This window comes from Artibeus jamaicensis, unplaced genomic scaffold (genome assembly GCF_021234435.1).
Source record: "Artibeus jamaicensis isolate MK-2021 breed Jamaican fruit bat unplaced genomic scaffold, CSHL_Jam_final scaffold_2375, whole genome shotgun sequence".
NCBI classification, from domain to species: domain Eukaryota; kingdom Metazoa; phylum Chordata; class Mammalia; order Chiroptera; family Phyllostomidae; genus Artibeus; species Artibeus jamaicensis.
The window spans coordinates 1,696,993-1,714,653 of NW_026522032.1; positions in this window are offsets into that span (position 1 = coordinate 1,696,993).

Sequence of the window (17,661 nt, forward strand, 5' to 3'; positions counted from 1 at the left end):
AGTGGACTGAGCACCGGCCTGCAAGCCAAGGGGTTGCCCCTTAGATTCCCAGTCAGGGCACATGCCTGGGTTGTGGGCCAGGTCCCCAGTAGGGGGAGTTCAAGAGGCAACCACACATTGATGTTTCTCTCCCTCTTTCTCCTTCCCTTCCCCTCTCTCTAAAAATAAATAAAGTCTTTAAAAAATCTTACAGGTGATTCTAGTGTACCAGTATTGCAATGACAATTTTTTTTTTTATATTTCCATTGCAAGCCAGGATTGAGGACTACTGCTCTGGACTCAAAGGTTCTTGACACCCTTAATTTGAATGACTTTCACTTTGACTTCCACTACACTTAAGAATATCACCTTCATGGTCCTATTCTGACCTTGACATCACCTAGAATCTTGCTACCTCTGAATTCTGTCATTTCAACAGTCCCACTACAATCTTATACTTCCCTTTTCTGTTACCTTTTTCATCTAAATTACCCTTCAAACCTTGACCCCACCATCTTCTCCTAATTTGTTACCAGTCCCCCATTTTTGCTTGTTCCCCTATACATCCTGGCTCTTGTGGTGGATCATTCTCACTAGTATAGCTTCACCATGCAAGCCCTATTGCTTATCTATCATACTTACCTTACAAATCTCATACCCTAAATTGATTGGCAAATCTGCCTCTTCTGTTCTGCTGGAACTTCTGGAGGAAAACTTGAACATCAGTCAGATGGGTACCACTACAAGTGTATGATTTCTAATTTTATTTCTTTTCTGAACACTGTTGATCCTTTCATTTCTACTCAATGCTCTCTCCCATTTCTCTTAACCACTATTGTAAAACTTTGCACGTCCCCCCTTTTTTTCCTCACCTGAGGACTTTTTTCATTGCTTTTTAGAGAGAGAGGAAGGCAGAGGGAGAAACATCAATGTGAGAGAGAAACATCAATTGATTGCCTCCCATATTTGCCCAGATGGGGGTTCAAACCCACAACCTAGGTATGTGCTCTGACCTGAAATTGAACTGCAACCTTTTGGTCACAGGATGATGATCCGACCAAGTGAGCCACACCAGTCATAGCTGCCCCTTTTTGAATATAGGCTATGTATGGTGTGAGCTCCTCTTTCACAAGTATAAGCCTATTTCCATCTCCTAGTGTTCTTTCCTCTTTCTTTTTGCTCTGAGAGGACTGCTCTGCTGTTTTCACAAGGCTAATTATGTTCTGGATACTATCATCATGACTCCTTCTTTATTGAATCTTCAAACTCTGCTGGCTTGTTCCCCTGAGACTCCGCGTGTGCGCATGCACACAGCTCACCTTATAAACCTCTCTTTTGTTTGTCTTTTCCATCAGTTACCACCTTTATTTGTTTTTTATCAGCCAAGCTTGTATAAAGAGCAGCCTAGTTCAGTATCTTCATTCTTTACCTCTTAGTTACTCCTCAATCCACAGCCACCAGGCTCCTACTGCTTGACTGCATGGATAATGGTCAGAGCAGAATCCATAGGGACATTTGCCCACCTTCCTTGTATTGGACCTGTTCTCCACACCTTCTGTGCTAACCATGTATGCCTTTTCAAAACCGACTTTGGCCCTCGTAATGTTCCCCTACGTGGCTCCCCTCTGACTGGCTGCTTCTTCTCAGTCTTCATTACTGCATCACACATAATATTTTCTATGTATTTTAAAAGTTGGCAGATTTCAAGGTTGTGTCATTAGCCCTCATTGTTTCTCCCTAGATAGTCTCATCCTAAGGAGGCTATCTAGCCGCCGCCGCCACCGCCTCCTCCTCCTCATCCAATTTTATGTGTTCCAAACCAAGCTCATTATCTTCTTAAATCCTTTCATCAAACTATGAAACCAGAGCCAGGTGTTTTTCATCTTTACTGGTGACACCATTATTCACTCAAGTCTCTCACAACAGAAACCTGGGTGTAGTTATCTGGTGTGTCCTCTCTCTCCCTCAACCCCCACATCTGATTAATCATCGAGTCCTAGCAATTCTACTTCCTAAATAGTTCCCCAGTGTGTCTGCTTTGCTCTAGTGCTACTGCCTTCATTCAGGTTTTTATCTCTCAACATGACTGGTGATGCAATCTCCTAACTTGTCTCCCTGTCTGCACTCTTGCTCCTCAAAGATTGCTTCACCCAGCAGCCAGAGTGATAGAAAGCTTTTATAACAGTACCCAGGACATAGTAGGTATTTAGTCAAGTGTTCTTGAATGTATGTATGTCCAAATGCTCTCTGGGGTGACATACAAAGCCTGTTCCTATTTTCCAACCTCATTTCCTCTCTTGTACTTTAGGTTCTGGTTAGTGAGTACAAGAGCAGATCTCATAACAGGTCTCCTGATTTTAAGTTTGAGTGCTCTTTCAACAACAGCCCAGCTGCTTCCCTTTCCACCTGCTTTTATGAAAGCCTTAGAAACCTTCTGACTAGGGACATTTGGATGCAGTACCAACTGGAGGCAAGAGGATGGACAATATGACCTCCCCTTGTCACTTCCCACAAGGGGATGATATGATGTTAGACCCACAAGGGGAGGAAGGAGGTAGATTTTGTAAAGGTCTGAGGCATGGAATAATTCAGAAGCATATTTACTGCATTTGCTAATTCACTTATTTTCCCCAACAGACATTTACTTTGTGCCAGGATCTGGGACAGACCTTGAGGGTATGATGGTGGGCTCCACTGCCTTCCGGGGTATTGATAGACAGTGATGGGAGCTTCTGACAAAATGGGAAGTAGAAAGAAATAAGTCTGTGGAGCATGGCCTTGGTTGTGGTGCAGAGAAAGCATCTCCAGGGAAAATGGCCAAAAAGTGGCTCTAGGACATGCATGTCCTGGCCCACTGCAATACCTGGGCAATGGGATATCACAAAATGGCAGGCAAAGAGGGAGGCCTGAGTCTGGAGAAAAACTTTATTTCTTTAGCCCCTCACTCCTTGCTCCAGCTATCCCTTAGAGCAACAGTTATCCCCGTCTCCCTGGATACCTTGGATGTGGCCAAGTCAACCTTCTTAGCATTGCCCAGGATGACTGGCAACATAAACTTCTCTGGGGTGATGTTATTGTGTGGAGTGGCATGTGTTCATGACAAGTTGCCCTGGATTTTCCTTAGTCTGAGTTTCCCTTCATGAGCCTCTAGCTCTTCCCTGGTGACCCACTCAGGTGATCCCCCAAAGAAGGCCTTTCATCCAGAGTCCTGGCACTTCTCAGACACTATTTGAAAAACCGCCTTATATACCAAAGCATTGCTTTCCACATTGGTAGGGAAGAGTTGGCTCCTCCCTCCCTGGGGTCACTGACCTGTGAGGACTAGCTCAGATGGTGGGGGTCAGGGCTGCAAAGCTTAGCTGGTGGTGGAATGTCTAGACTGTGACCCCAAGCCACACCCCTAGGCTGGCCTGCTCCGTACCCCTCCCCTCACCACCTCCTTCCTGGGCAGGGCTGTACCATAGCAAGAAGACACTGCCCCAGGGCCTCATAACTTGAGTGAGACAGTCCAATTATCTTCAATTTATGGAGCTCAATTGGAGTGAGTTCAGAAAAGAGCAACCTGAACAATTAAGGGACTGGAGGGCTCAGCTTCTGGGGCAAAGATAAAAGGCCGCAGTAGTGGTTTCAGGGGGAGTGGTGGCTAAGGGGGGGTCCTCAAGAATGTCTGCCAGCAAGCAGGTGTGGAAGGGGGCAAACACCTGGGAGGAAAGGGGCAGTTTGAGCAGGAACAAGGTGAGAGAGGTGAGCCCCCAGGAAGGGCAGGCAAGAAGCTCAGGGCTCAGACCCAGCCTCTGGGAGTCAAGCCATATTGAGCAAGTAATAAATTCTTGTTGTCTTAACCCAGGCCCTGGCTTGAGGGAATCACTGGAAGCTCCAGAGAGCACAGTGATCAGGAGGGGAGGTGACTTTGACAGAAAGAAGCCTAGACCTGGGGCCTGTTGAAAGTTTAGGCCCTGTAAAAAATTCATGTGATGGAAGAAATGGTGGTTTGCAGGGATGCCTGAGCTCCAAAGTGTCCTGGGACATTTGTTCCAGCCCTGCTAAGATACCACAGGCTAGGATGCCTCTAAGTGAACTCAATTGTTATTTCAGATTTTGTATTGAATACTCAAGTCAGATTTTTGATTCAACACTAGCGCATAGCCTTGTACTAGTTGGCAAGGGCCCTAATGATCCAGGTTCAACTTGTAGTAGGCTGTGTGACCTTGGGCAAGTCCTTTCTTTTCTCTGAGTCTGTTTCTTCTTCTGTCAAACAAGAACCTTTTAAGGCAGTGGAATCCTCCCCCCTTTAATGAAATCTTACATAGAACCCTATTATATACAACAGATGAAAACAGTTTATTAAGTTCAAATGTATGTCTCTTACTTTACTGTCAAGTGAATCAATCAGAATTATGAGGCAATTTTGATCAAATCAGTGGTTTGAAATGAAGGGTTATAGCTCTTGGTTGCTGAAATCTGCCTACACATCTGATGTTTGCAGAACTCCCGAAGCTCCTCCACATAGCCTAAGGGTGCCCACAGAATTCTGGGTGAAAACCATCATCTCAGTTATCTCCACAGATTCCTTCCAACTCAGACGTTTTCCAGAATCTAGACTCTGTGTCCTCTATCTTGCATCCCCAGCATCTTGGGACCTTTGTACCTGGCCCATAGCTTTGCAGAGTTTTGTTTGCTTTAAAGATTTTACTTATTTGTTTTTAGAGAGGGGGAGGGATGGAGAAAGAGAGAGAAAAAAATCAATGTGCCAGACAAACATCAATCAGTTGCCTCTCATAAGCACCCTGGCAGGGAACTGAACCCACAACCCAGGTATGTGCCCTGACCGGGAATCGAACCAGAGACTTTTTGCTTTGTGGGGCAATGCCCAACCAAATGAGCCACACTGGTCAGGGAGCTTTGTGGTATTTTTTTTAAAAAGAGTTATAAAGTCTGATGAAATGAATTGGGAACCATTGGTCAGGTAAAGGAGGTGGGCCTTATTTGGGAGGGTGCCCTGCCCAGACGCAAGACCTCTGCCCACTTTGGAGCTCCCTTCCAGATGCCTGGGAGTAGTTTCAGAGAAGCAGAATTTAAGTCCCAGTCTTTGGGTGTGTCACCCTTTTTTTTTAAGCCAGTATCTCTTAAAAGCATTTTTTTATTCATTGATGAGAGAGAAAGAGAGAGAGAGACATAGATTTGTTGTTCCACTTATTTAGTCATTCGTTGCTTGATTCTTGTATGTGCCCTGACTGAAATAGAACCCATGACCTTGGCGTGTTGGGATGACACTCGAATCACCTGGCCTACCCAGCCAGAGCTGGGTGTGTCACTCTTGCCAAACCTCTTTCCACTTCAGCTGCCATTCCCAGAAGGCTTCACTTCCCAGTGCCCAGGAGGCAGTCCAAACCAGGATTTTTTAGAGGTCTGGTAAAGCCAAGCTGATCAGAGCAGAGGAGGTTGTCTGGGCAAAAAGGACCAAAGTGACACTGATTTAAGTACACTTGGATGTGAAATGATGACTGTGGAAATGACTTGGCAACACAGCTTACCAAGCAAGGGTTTGGATGCTACAGGTGCCAGTCTGTCTCCTATGCAGCTATCCTTGGCTGGCAGGTGATTTCAGGTTGTTTCTTGAGAGATTTTGGGGTCAGTTTTGTTTGTTCATTGTAGTTTTCCTTTTGTATCTACTGCAGAATTTCTTTTTTAAAATTTTTATTTATTCATTTTAAATGAATAAATAAGGGAGGAATACAGAGAGGGAGAGAAACATCAATGTGTGCTTGCCTTTTGCACACACGCCGCTGGGGACCTGGCCTGAAACTCAGGCATGTGCCCTGACTGAGAATTGAACTGGCGAGCCTTTGAATTTTAGGCCAGCACTCAGTCCACTGACCCACACCAGCCAAGCCTCCTGCGGAATTTCTTAAAGTGAGATTTTTTAAATCAAGGATGTGGAATGGGAATTGCTGGGATGGGGGGCGTGGTGGGTGGAAAACAGACAACTGTACTTGAACAACAATAAAAATTAATTAAAATAGTAAACTATATAAAGCAATATTAAAACCTGAGATTTTTAATTAGCTTCCTTGTACAAAATTTTATTTTTATTTAATTATTGTTCAAGTACAGTTTTGTATCTTTTACTCCCATCCCAGCCCACCCCCAGTGCTCCCCATCTCCCTCTCATTCCCCCCACCCTTAATTTTTGTCCATGTGTCCTTTATACTTGTTCCTGTGAATCCTTCCCCTTTTCCCTTGAAATTCTCTCCCCTCTCCCCTCTGGTCCCTGTCAGCCTGTTCTGTATTTCAGTGTCTTTGGTTATATTTTGCTTACTTGTTTGTTTTGTTGTTTAGGTTCCTGTTAAAGGTGAGATCATATGGTATTTGTCTCTCACCACCTGGCTTATTTCACTCAGCATAATGCTTCCCAGTTCCATCCATGCTGTTGCAAAGGGTAGGAGCTCCTTCTTTCTTTCTGCTGCATAGAGTTCCATTGTGTAAATGTACCATAGTTTTTTGATCCATTCATTTACTGATGGGCACCTAGGTTGCTCCCAACTCTTGGCTATTATAAATTGTGCTGCTGTGAACACTGGGGTGCATAGGTTCTTTTGGACTGTGTCTCAGGGTTCTTAGGATATACTCCTAGCAGTGGAATTGCTGGATCAAAAGGCATATTCATTTTCAGTTTCCTTAGAAAATTCCATATTGCTTTCCACAGGGGCTGTACCAGTCTGCAATCCCACCAACAGTGAACTAGGGTCTTCTTTTCCCCACAACCTTTCCAACATTTGCTGTTTGTTACTTTGTTTATGATGGCCATTCTGACTGGTGTAAAGTGGTATCTCATTGTGTTTTTAATTTGCATCTCTCTGATAGCTAGTGATATTGAGCATCTCTTCATGTGTCTCTGGATCCTCTGTATGTCCTCCTTGGAGAAGTGTCTGTTCAAGTCCTTTTCCTATTTTTTAATTGGGTTTCTTGTCTTCTTAGAGTGGAGTCATGTGAGTTCTTTGTATATTTTGGAGATTAAACCTTTGTCTGAGGTATCATTGGCAAATATGTTTTCCCATACGGTTGGTTCTCTTTTTATCTTAATACTGTTTTCTATAGCCATGCAGAAGCTTTTTATTTTGATGAGATCCCATTTATTTATTCTTTCCTTTATGTCCCTTGCTCTAGGGGACATATCAGTAAAAATGTTGCTGCGTGAAATATCTGAGATTTTCCTGCCAATGTTCTCCTCTAAGAGTTTAACGGTGTCATGGCTTATATTTATGTCTTTTATCCACCTTGAATTTATTTTGGTATATGGTATAAGTTGGTGCTCAAGTTTCATTTTTTTGCACGTAGCTTTCCAGTTCTCCCAACACCATTTGTTGAAGAGGCTATTTTTACTCCATTTTATGTTGTTGCCCCCTTTGTCGAATATTAATTGCCCATAGAGACTTGGGTTTATTTCTGGGTTCACCTTGTACAAAATTTAAAAATGATAAAAAAAATGTATCTTGAAACCAAGTATGTCTTGGCCTGACTGGTATGGCTCAATGAGTTGGGCATTGTCTTGCAAAGTCACCACTTTGATTCCAGGTGAGGGCACATGCCTGGGTTGAGGACCAGGTGGCTGGTTGGGGTCTCTTCCAAGAGGCAACAAATCAACGTTTCTCTCCCACATTGATGTTTCTCTCCCTCTCTCCTCCTGTCTCTAAAAATAAATAAAATCTTAAAAATAAAAAAGAAAAAAAGTATGTCTCCTTCCTTCCTAAGTCACACAATTCCTTTCCCCAGAAACAACCATGGTCACCGCTTTCCTGATATAACCTTCCACAGATAGTTTATGCCTATACTATATGCATATATCTTTCCAGAGATATTCTATTCAAATACAAGGAAATATGTATATACACAGGGTCTGGCACAAGCAACACCCCCTTTTTATTATAAAATCTTTTATTACAAAATTATAAGCATGTAATTCTGCAACATAACAATATCACACTCAGGTACACCATATAACATTTTAGGTGAAATGTTCAAATTAAAACTATAAGTTATTACACGCATATTATTACCCTACCAACCACACTCAAGCAGGTCTTCTGCTGGACCCTGTATATTTCTATTTCCTAGTTCCCCTCTCAGAGAAATGGAAGTATGCTGTGCACACTGCTCCTATTCTTTTTAATAGTGGCACAGTATTCCATTGTATGAATGCATCAAATTTTATTTAGTCTTTTATTGATGACATTTGGGTTCCTTCTAATCAGCTCTATTATTCACAATGATGAAAAACTATTCTTGAGCATACATAATTTGGTGTGTGTATGAGTATATCTTACTACCCTTGAACCAGATTTTACTAACTTTTTAAAAAAGGATTTAATTTATTTGTCTTGAGAGGGGAAAGGAAGGAGAGAGGGAGAGAAATATCAATGTATGGTTGCCTCTTGTGGGTCCCCTGCTGTGAACTGGCCTGCAACCCAGGCACGTGCCCTGACTGGGAATCGAACCGCGATCGTGTGGTTCACAGGCCTGCGCTCGATCCACTGAACTACACCAGCCAGGGACTTGAACCACATTTTAAACCCAACTGTGAGGCTGTAGGAGGGAATGCTCTGGAACATCACAGGTTAATTTTGCATTGCATTCTTTTCTTGATCTTCAAGCTGGTGCAACTAAGTGCCATTCTGGGACATTAGAAGAAGCAGAGCAAAGGCCTGGTAGGTGTTTAACCCACATTGGCTAACAATATCTCCATTGGCTGTCAGTTTCTACTCAGTCACATTTTTTGTCCCTTGAACCATTTAGGCAGCAGCTGGCTGACAGACTGGTTTTAAAAACCAGATAGATAATGGAGACACATAAAGGAAGCTGCATGTAATACGAAAAAAGGTACTTGACACCTACCTTCAGTGTCAGGGAGCAAATGGGGAGTCATGGGGCTGGGGCTGACCACGAGAGAGCACACTCCATCCTCAGAGGGCAGATTTGGTTCCAGCTGGCCATGGGGGCCCAGTACTGTCAGGTCTTTTGAATTGTTAAGAAGCTAGAAATATGGATTATATGTGAATGCTCCTCAATTTATATAATAATAATAATAATGATAATAATAATAGCAAATACCCATACAGCACTTACTATGTGTCAGGCACCATTCTAAGTGGTTTAGATACCATAACTTAACATTCATTGTATTCTATGAGGTAGAATATTATTGTTTATCTCCATTTTACAGGTGAGTAAAGTGAGGCAGAGAGAGTTTAAGTAACCTTCCCAGAATCACACAGAACAAGTAGCTGAGTCAGAATGCAAATCCAGGCCATGCTCTTAATAACTATATTCTTATTGAACTTTTATTAAATTTACATGTCTTGGCCCTGGCTGGGTAACTCACTTAGTTACAGTGTCATTCTGATACACTAAAGTTTAGGTTCAATCCCCAGTCGGGGCACATACAAGAAGCAAACAATTCATGCATCAATTAGCGGAACAGCAAATTGATGTTTTTCTCTCTTTCTCTCAAATCAATAAATTTTTAAAAACCCTAACTGCCTCATTGAGGAAACATCAGTCAAATTTAAGCACTGCACTGACCAACATTGCCAAGCCAAACAACAGACTTCCAAAGGCCTCTCACTGGAGACCTCAGCTCTAGCAGGGGTCAGGCTTGAGGTTGGCTATTGCTCTGCTGGGCTTACAAACCTCCTCTGAGTCGCCCTGCTCTCATACCACCCCAGGCCAGGTGGTAGCCAGGAGAAAGCCCTTTCTGCTGCTTCAGCCACACTGCTTGTGTTTATATCTGCTCTTGAGCACAGAGTGAGGGTATAGTGCTGGGGCCAGTTGGCCTCACTTTGAGTTCTCAACAGGTCATGAAACTGTGGGAGAGAAGATGCTGGCAGTGGTCTTGGAGCTGGAATTCTTGGCTTCTAGCCCTGGCCTTGCATTCTGATTTTTTTTAAATGGTTTTCTTTTTTGGCAGGGGATGGCAGGAGGGGGGGAGGAAGGTGGGTCTTCTGGCCTCACCAAGCCTCAGTTCCTTCATCTGGCAACTCAAATTCATTATCCATACTGCACAGGGTTACTGTGAGGAGCAGGGTGACACTGTGTCCCATGTGTAGCACACATAGAAGAGGACAGTATTAACAATAGAGGTTGTTTGGGGGACAGGAAGCTGTCATTTCCCAGAAGAAGCTTCCCTAAGAGGGAGCCAGGGCAGGTGAGCTGTCTCATCTTAGCCCACCTTTCTCATGGTTATGTTTTTGATCCCAAGCTCTTTCCTACATCAGGCCGCTTCTATTACCATGAATGAGCCATATCTAACTCTGGGCATGGATTCCTGGAGTCCAAGGGCACAGTGAAGCCCGAAATCAACCACCAGTGCTTTGTTTGCTGATAAATCTCTCTTTACCAATTTTCCTGTTCACTTGTGTGCTTTTCCATGTTCATTGAACAGTTGTATGCTGGGTTTCAACAGGGATAAATTCAATACAAGTGTCTCCAACATTTCCTCATGAATAATAGTCTTAGATCTGTAGTCTTAGCATCAGTGAATATTAGGCTTCTCGAGAAAAAAAAACAAAACTGCTGAAACCAAGATTCAGCATTATGGAGAAACCTGGTCATGCATGTCATCAACCACTTAGTGTGATACTGGTGTTGAGAAAAAAAGTTTCCTGTACCAGCAGGAGGGTCGGAGGTGAGTGGGCAACACAGATGGGAAAGGGAACAGAGAGATCACAGGAGAGCAGAACAGATCCAGATCTGGGGCCGGGCGGGAGAACAGGAGACAAAGGGAGGAGGCAAAGGCATAAACATGACTGAGCTCCCGGACATCCAGAGAGGTGCGCCATGTGTTCTCTGCAGTCTCGTGACAGTGCCATCATGAGTGAGAGCTGTCCCAGTGGATGCCCTAGTGAGCCTGTCACTGTGTTCAGTTCCTGTTCTAGGTCCTCTTTTATTCAGCGCAACTTACGAGGGGGTAGAGGTGAAGCCAAAATGGGGAGGTCAAGGGTGTGGATGGTTCTGAAGGCTAGCTTTTGATTTTTCCAAGCAGTTGGAGCCATTACTGGGGTAGGATGCCAGGCCAGTGCTCCGGGAGGCTCCTGGCACTGGCACTGCAAGCTGAACTCTGGGGGCTGGGGACTGGGGGCTGGAGGCTGGAGGCGGGGAGACCAGTTGGGTCGTAATGAGGCCCTGGGCAGACAACAGCGGTGAGGCTGGAGGGATTCGTTTAGGACATAGAATATGCATAGAGAGGGACATAGGATATTTAGGTCATAGCGTAGGAGAGTGGAAGGGACCAAAGCAGTCCCAGATGACTGGCTTCTTGCTCCAGAGGCCAAGAAGAAAGGCAGGGCTATTAACATAAACGGTGAGTTGGCTCTTAATGGCTCTGGTCCCTTTTCCTCAAAAGGCTGCCCCCGTAGCCCTGACCTCCCTTTAGTTCAGGCCTGGCTGGACCCGCCGGCTGGTTGCTCAGGGCGGCGGCTGAGGGAGCTCTGTATCTCCTTAGGATCCTGGGAAAGGCTGAGGCCTGGATAGGCTGCAAAGAGAGGGAGCCACGCGGCCTCAGCTGCTCCAGCATCCCGCCAGGTCCCCGCGCCTCTGGCCCCACTTTGGCCTGCAGGGTCAGAAAGCCAGACAGAGACAGAGAGAAAACAGGCAAAGGAGGTCTAGGATGCGGGTGGGGGCGGGAACTGGTCTGGACGCCGGGCAGTGAAGAAGTGGGAGAAAGAGGCGGACACAAAAGAGCCCGCTCAGCTGGCGCCGGACCTCCGCGCCAGGCCCGGTTCGGTGGCCGCGCCTCCGCCTGGCTGGCGCCTCCAGCTCGGGTAAGAGGAGCCACAGCGCCACCCAGTGTCCGGTGGCTGGGTAAGGCAGTCAGGGGGCTTGTGTGGCCCCAGAAGAGTGGGGGAGCTAATGGTACGGAACCTCAGGGGAAGTCCTGGAGGCAAGCGAATGTGCAGGTGGGGCTCATAATGGTTGACGAACTGTTAAACCAGACCGGTCACTCATTTCACCCACCAATCCACCCGGCACATGACATTAGATCAATCTTACTCCAGGCCAACTGAAAATATTCCTCTTAAGCTCAACAATATTCCATGGCTACCAATGGGTCTCTGCATAAAGCTCAAATTCCCTAGTTTGACTTTAAAGAGTTTCCCAAAGCCATCTTTCAAGTTTCATCTCTCGCCATGCACTCCGCACATCCTGCCACCCATCACTCTGCCTGTATAAACCACTACTGCCCTGCATCCCCATCCATTTACTGGGTGAACGTTTACTAAGGCACTGGGGAGACAGGGGACACACAGATCCTTTTCCACTCAGAGCTTCTATTCAAATAAAGGGAAAGGCAATAAATGACCAGGAAAGCCCATGTATAAGCCAAATCATTTCAGATAGTTACCAGCACTAGATTGTATCAAAAGCTGAGCAATATGATAGAGTGGCTGGGGCAAGAAGGGCACTACCATAACTAGAGTAGTCAGGAAAGGCCTTTCTGAGAAAATGACATGTGAGCTGAGATCTGATCATGAGAAGGAGCCATGCTTGTAAAAACCTGGGGGAACATTTCAGGCTGAGGAAGGTCACATACACAGGTCTTAAGACAGCAATAAACCTCCTACATCAAAGGAAGAGTAATAAGGCACGGTGGCTGGAGGATAGTGAAAAGAGTGTACTTACTGAGATAGAAGAGGTAGGCAAGTGACAGGTTGTGCAGGGATATGTGGGCCACGAATTTTATTCCAGTTGAGATGGAAAGCTATTGGAGAATGTTAGCAGGGGAGAGACATTGTCTGATTTGCATTTTTAGAAGATCTGTCTGGGTGGAATGTAGCAGGAGTAGCAGGGAGTGCTGATGGCAAGATTGGAAGCAGGGAGACCAACCAGGAGGTCATTGCAGTGGGCCAGGAGTGAGTTGATGGTGGCCTGGTCTGTGGACAATGGAGTTGGAAAAAATTGTCAGATACTAGAGGTATTTTGAACAATTTCTGTTTATCTGGTTTTTGTTTTTTCCCCAACCAACCCAGGACCTTTGTGAGGGCAGATGGCTTGCCTGATCTTTGGATTCTACATCCCTACGCAGTTAGTCTAATAAATGCTCAGTGCTTAGTGCCCCTCCACAGAGAATATGACAAGAGGAAATGGCAATGAGACTGAAACTTTAGCCTGGGGCAGAAGTTCTGGGTCTTCTTTCTAGTTACTCTGATGTACCTCTCTCCTTTTCCTTCTTTGTCCTTAGTGTCTTCTAAAAGAATCTAAAAATGTTTTGGGAGAGAAGAGCAGAAATTGTGAGTTCCCATTTTGTGTTAGGAACTGTGCATAACACTTTCACATATATTATTTCATTGAAGTTAATTTAACCTTTATAACAACATTTAATCCCATCCCTTCATCGTAAAGATAAGCATATTCAAAGCCCAAAAAGGAAAGGGGACCTTATGAAAGGCAAAGTGGTCATAGCACAAAATACTCACTATTTGGAATCTTACACAAGTCTCTCCGCTTCACTTCACACCCTGATACTGTTTATCTCTGTCCACTACTAATGTCTTTTTCAGACTCTTGTTAATTGTTAGCATTGCACAATGCAACAAATTTCAGCATGAAACCACAGGTCTTGAGAAAGATTTAGAGTTTCATGAAGTCAATGCAAGTGATATTGAAGACCAGCTCTAATGTCATGTAATGTCCTTGATGAATGGGGATTTGGCAGAGATAGACCAGTTACCACAGGCAGAAGAGAAAATTGACCCATGTAATGTCAGGATCAAGGCTTCAAAGTGCATAATTCAACTCTTAAAGGATAACAAGAGGTCCTTGCAATAATGGAAGAAACTCTCTAATTTTGGAAACACAAAACAAGACTGTTTATTTTTAAGTTATAACCGACAGCACAGAAATACAAGGAATCATTAAAGAATACCACGAATAATTATATGCCAACAAATCTGACTATCTAAAAGAAATGGACAAAATTCTAGAAGCATAAAACCTTCCAAGGAACCAGGAAGAAACATAAAAATCTAAAGAGATGGATTACTAGCAATGATATTGAAGCAGTAATCAAAAATACTGATTATGTGATTATGATTGTGTAGCAAAAGTCGATGTTGTGCTCTCATGTACTTTGGTCAGGAAAATTATGTTATTTCCACAGTGCTTGATTAATTTTTGGTTCATTCTAAGAATTAGTGCATAGTTGCAATTATTTACACATTTTATTTTTTAAGATTTTAAAAATATTTTATTTATTGATTTTAGAGAGGAAGAGAGAGAGAGAGAGACATTGATTTATTGTTCCACTTATTTATGCATCCATTGGTTGATTCTTTTATGTGCCCTGACCGAGGATTGAACCCACAACTTTGGTGTATCGGGATGATGCTCTAACCGACTGAGCTGCAAGGCTAAGGCTATTTATACATTTTAAATTGAAACAAAAATATTTTCCACATTTTTTATTTTATTTCTCCAGGCAAAATCTCAATCAAACCTTTTCCTCCTTTTTCCCCTACTCTGCTGTGAAATGTTGGTCTCTGCTTCAAGTGGATTCAGGGTAAGTGGCCTCTTTCTAGCACCACTTATCCTCAAATAACAAGAACTTCATGTAGTTCCAGCCTTCTCTTCATGGCATGACTGCCAAGCCTGGCTGCACATTAGAATCACTGTGGAGTTTGCTAAACAATGCTGAAGCTGGGACTCCAACCCAGATTAATTAAACCCAAATCTCTGCTGGTGGAACCAGAGTGAAAACTCTCCAGGTGACTCTGATGCACTTCCAGGGTTGTGAGCCATTGCTGCCACCACCACTACCACCCCTCTCTCCCCTCCCCTACCTTGCAATGCCGAGGCTGGAACAGACTGAGGCTGTCTGCTATTGGACTGAACTGAAGGGAGAATACCAGAGCCTGGGCCAAGTTCAAACAGATTGTTCAGAGGGATGACTGCAATGGTCAAAGGACAATGTGTGGCAGGTAGGACTACTTCCCTGGCATGGCCATTGGGCCCTTTACTGCCGTAGCACTATGAGTGTGTAGCCTCCTCCAGTCCCCTACAATTCTTTTCTATGCCCAAGACCAAGAGTGCCTGACTCTCCTCATAGGCATATGGTGAAATAAAAACTTGAAAGTTATACTAAGCATATTATGGTTGTCGAATGTGTGACATCATATCATTTTGTGGATCCATAATGTATGGATCACTACTGTATTCTGACCCCCCAGCACAGTGCTTCACATATAATAACTACTCAATAGGTACAGTTTTATTTATCATTATAATTTTTTTAGCAAGAGGGTTGGGGGAGAAGAGTGAGAGAGTGACAGAGAGAGAGAGAGAGAGAGAGAGAGAGACATCTGTGTGAGAGAGAGACATCAATGTGAGAAACATGGATTGCTTGCCTCCTTTACATGCATAAGGCACCCTGATTAGTGATTGAACCCACAACCTAGGCATGTGCCCTGACTGGGAATCTAACCAGTGATCTTTTCATTTATGAGACAACAATCCAACCAACTGAAGCACACTGGCCAGGGCTCAATAGGTATGTTCGAAATGAATAAGTTCAATACAGATAGCGTGTAATAAGTACCACAATTAAGGTACAAAGTGCCATAGGAATACAGAAGATGACAAGATTGTTTTCAGCTTGGGAGATGGAGAATGTGGAAGTCTTCATAGAAGAGGGGGCATCTGAATTGGACTTTAACAGCTGGGTAAGGCAGTGATATGCAGCAATGCAGAGAGGGCATTTCAGGCAGAAGAAACAATGTAAGTGAAGGGCAGATGAAAAGGTGCAGAGCTCATTTTGTGACTGAGCAGCAGTGAGACAGGGCTGGGACACATGTGATGTGATAGCCCATGGTGGGAGAGCAGATCGGAAGGATAGGATCAGAATAGAAAGAGCCTTGAAAGTCATGCTAAGAAGTTGAGACTTGATTTTACAGGCCACGTGGAACCATCTGATGTTCTTGATCATGGGTGTAATATGTTTGCTTTAGGAGGATGAGATGTACACATTATGGCAGCAGTTCTTTCGACAAAGTATTTCTGGAGGGTCTCCTAGGAGCCTGAGCACACTGTGCTAGGGAAAGTTGGATTGGAACTGGGGGTAATGAGTAAGAGATTACTTGGTAAGCCATCTCAATAGTCCAGGCAAGAGCTACTGAGGGCCCAAACTGGCTGAGTGGCAGTGGGGGTAGAAAGGGGAAAGACTTGACATATATTACAGAGATGGAATTGACAGAACTTGGTGACCATTTTAGGTGGGAGTGAAGGAAAGAGAAGACACATTATTACAGCAAAAATAACCATCAACATTTGAACAGCTCCTTTGTGCCACTGTTGTGCAAAGTGCTTTGTGCACATCGTCTAATTCTCACAATAACCCTTTTGATAGATGAGGATACAAAGGCTCCAAGAAGTCAAGGAACTTGTGCAAAGTCAGTCAAGTGGCAGATGGTGGTACTAGGCTTTGAACTCATGTACTCTGGTTCTGGACACCACTCCCTAACCTCCATGCTACGCTGACTTCTGAGGAGTTTGGGGACTTGTGTTTTCTTGGCAAAGGAACTCAGCAGTTAAGTGAGGACAGGTACACTTCTAACTCCTGCTCTCCCTTCCATTTACATGGAAGGCTCTGCCCACCTCCCCACCCTCAGAAGTTCTTCCTGAATGTCTTTCCCTCCCAGGGTGGGAACGCAGGCCTGGGGTAGGAGGTGAGGCTGGTACACTAGAACCAAAAGCTGTGACAAACATGCAAAATTGCTCATCCCCAGGCTATGTGGGGCCTGCTGATGTATTTAGTCCACACAGAGGTTTGTGTATGTGTTTTTTTTTGTTTTGACTTGAGCCAACATTTAGAAATCAGAGAGCTTTGTGTAAAAACCCTGTGTCCTGATGTTCCCTAAAAAATGAGAAATCGTGCAATGCTGGGCCCACATTCCCAAAGACAACCTGGGGCTTGAGCGGCCCCCCTGTAGCCTGCAGGTACCCTGTACTCCTCACCACATGCAACACCAGAGTCTGCACTTGACCCCTCCCTACCTGAGTGACTTCACTCCCACCTCATCCCTGCAGGAGATTGAGTTTGTGATTCCCTGTCTAGAATGGCCTACTACAGAGTCCCCACCCCCATTTATTTTTCCAACACTTGAGCCATCAAGAGGTCAGGCACAGGGTCAGCATCCTCTGGTCCTTCTTCCCGTGGCACTCCCCACCCCCTGCCATCAGCCATAGACTATTTCCTCAGCAGCAGTGCTTGACGCTACAGAACACAACCACAAAGGGAGGGTTATCATCAAGTCTTACCATTTATTTCTTTATGGGGTTAAACAAGAGCAGAGAGGCCTCTGCCCCACAATGCAACAAAACAGAAAGCAGTACACATACAAAGACTCTCACTGAAACACAGAGGCAGGGGAACAAGAACAACTGAATCATAGCTGGGTGGGGGAGGAAGGGACAGGGGACTACTAGGAATCCAGCTTGGAGACTCAGTCATAGAAACTAGTGCAAGAAAGTCCTACGCATGAAGCACAGTGTAGAAAATGGCATAAGAAAGCTGCCCGGCTCTGTTACCTATGGTGGAGGGCAGGGCAGCTTGAGGGGTAGTGTAAGTTAAGATCTGGGTGGTGGGGTGGATAGGGACAGTCAAATGACTTCGAGGTGGAGTGAGGTGCCCCTTTT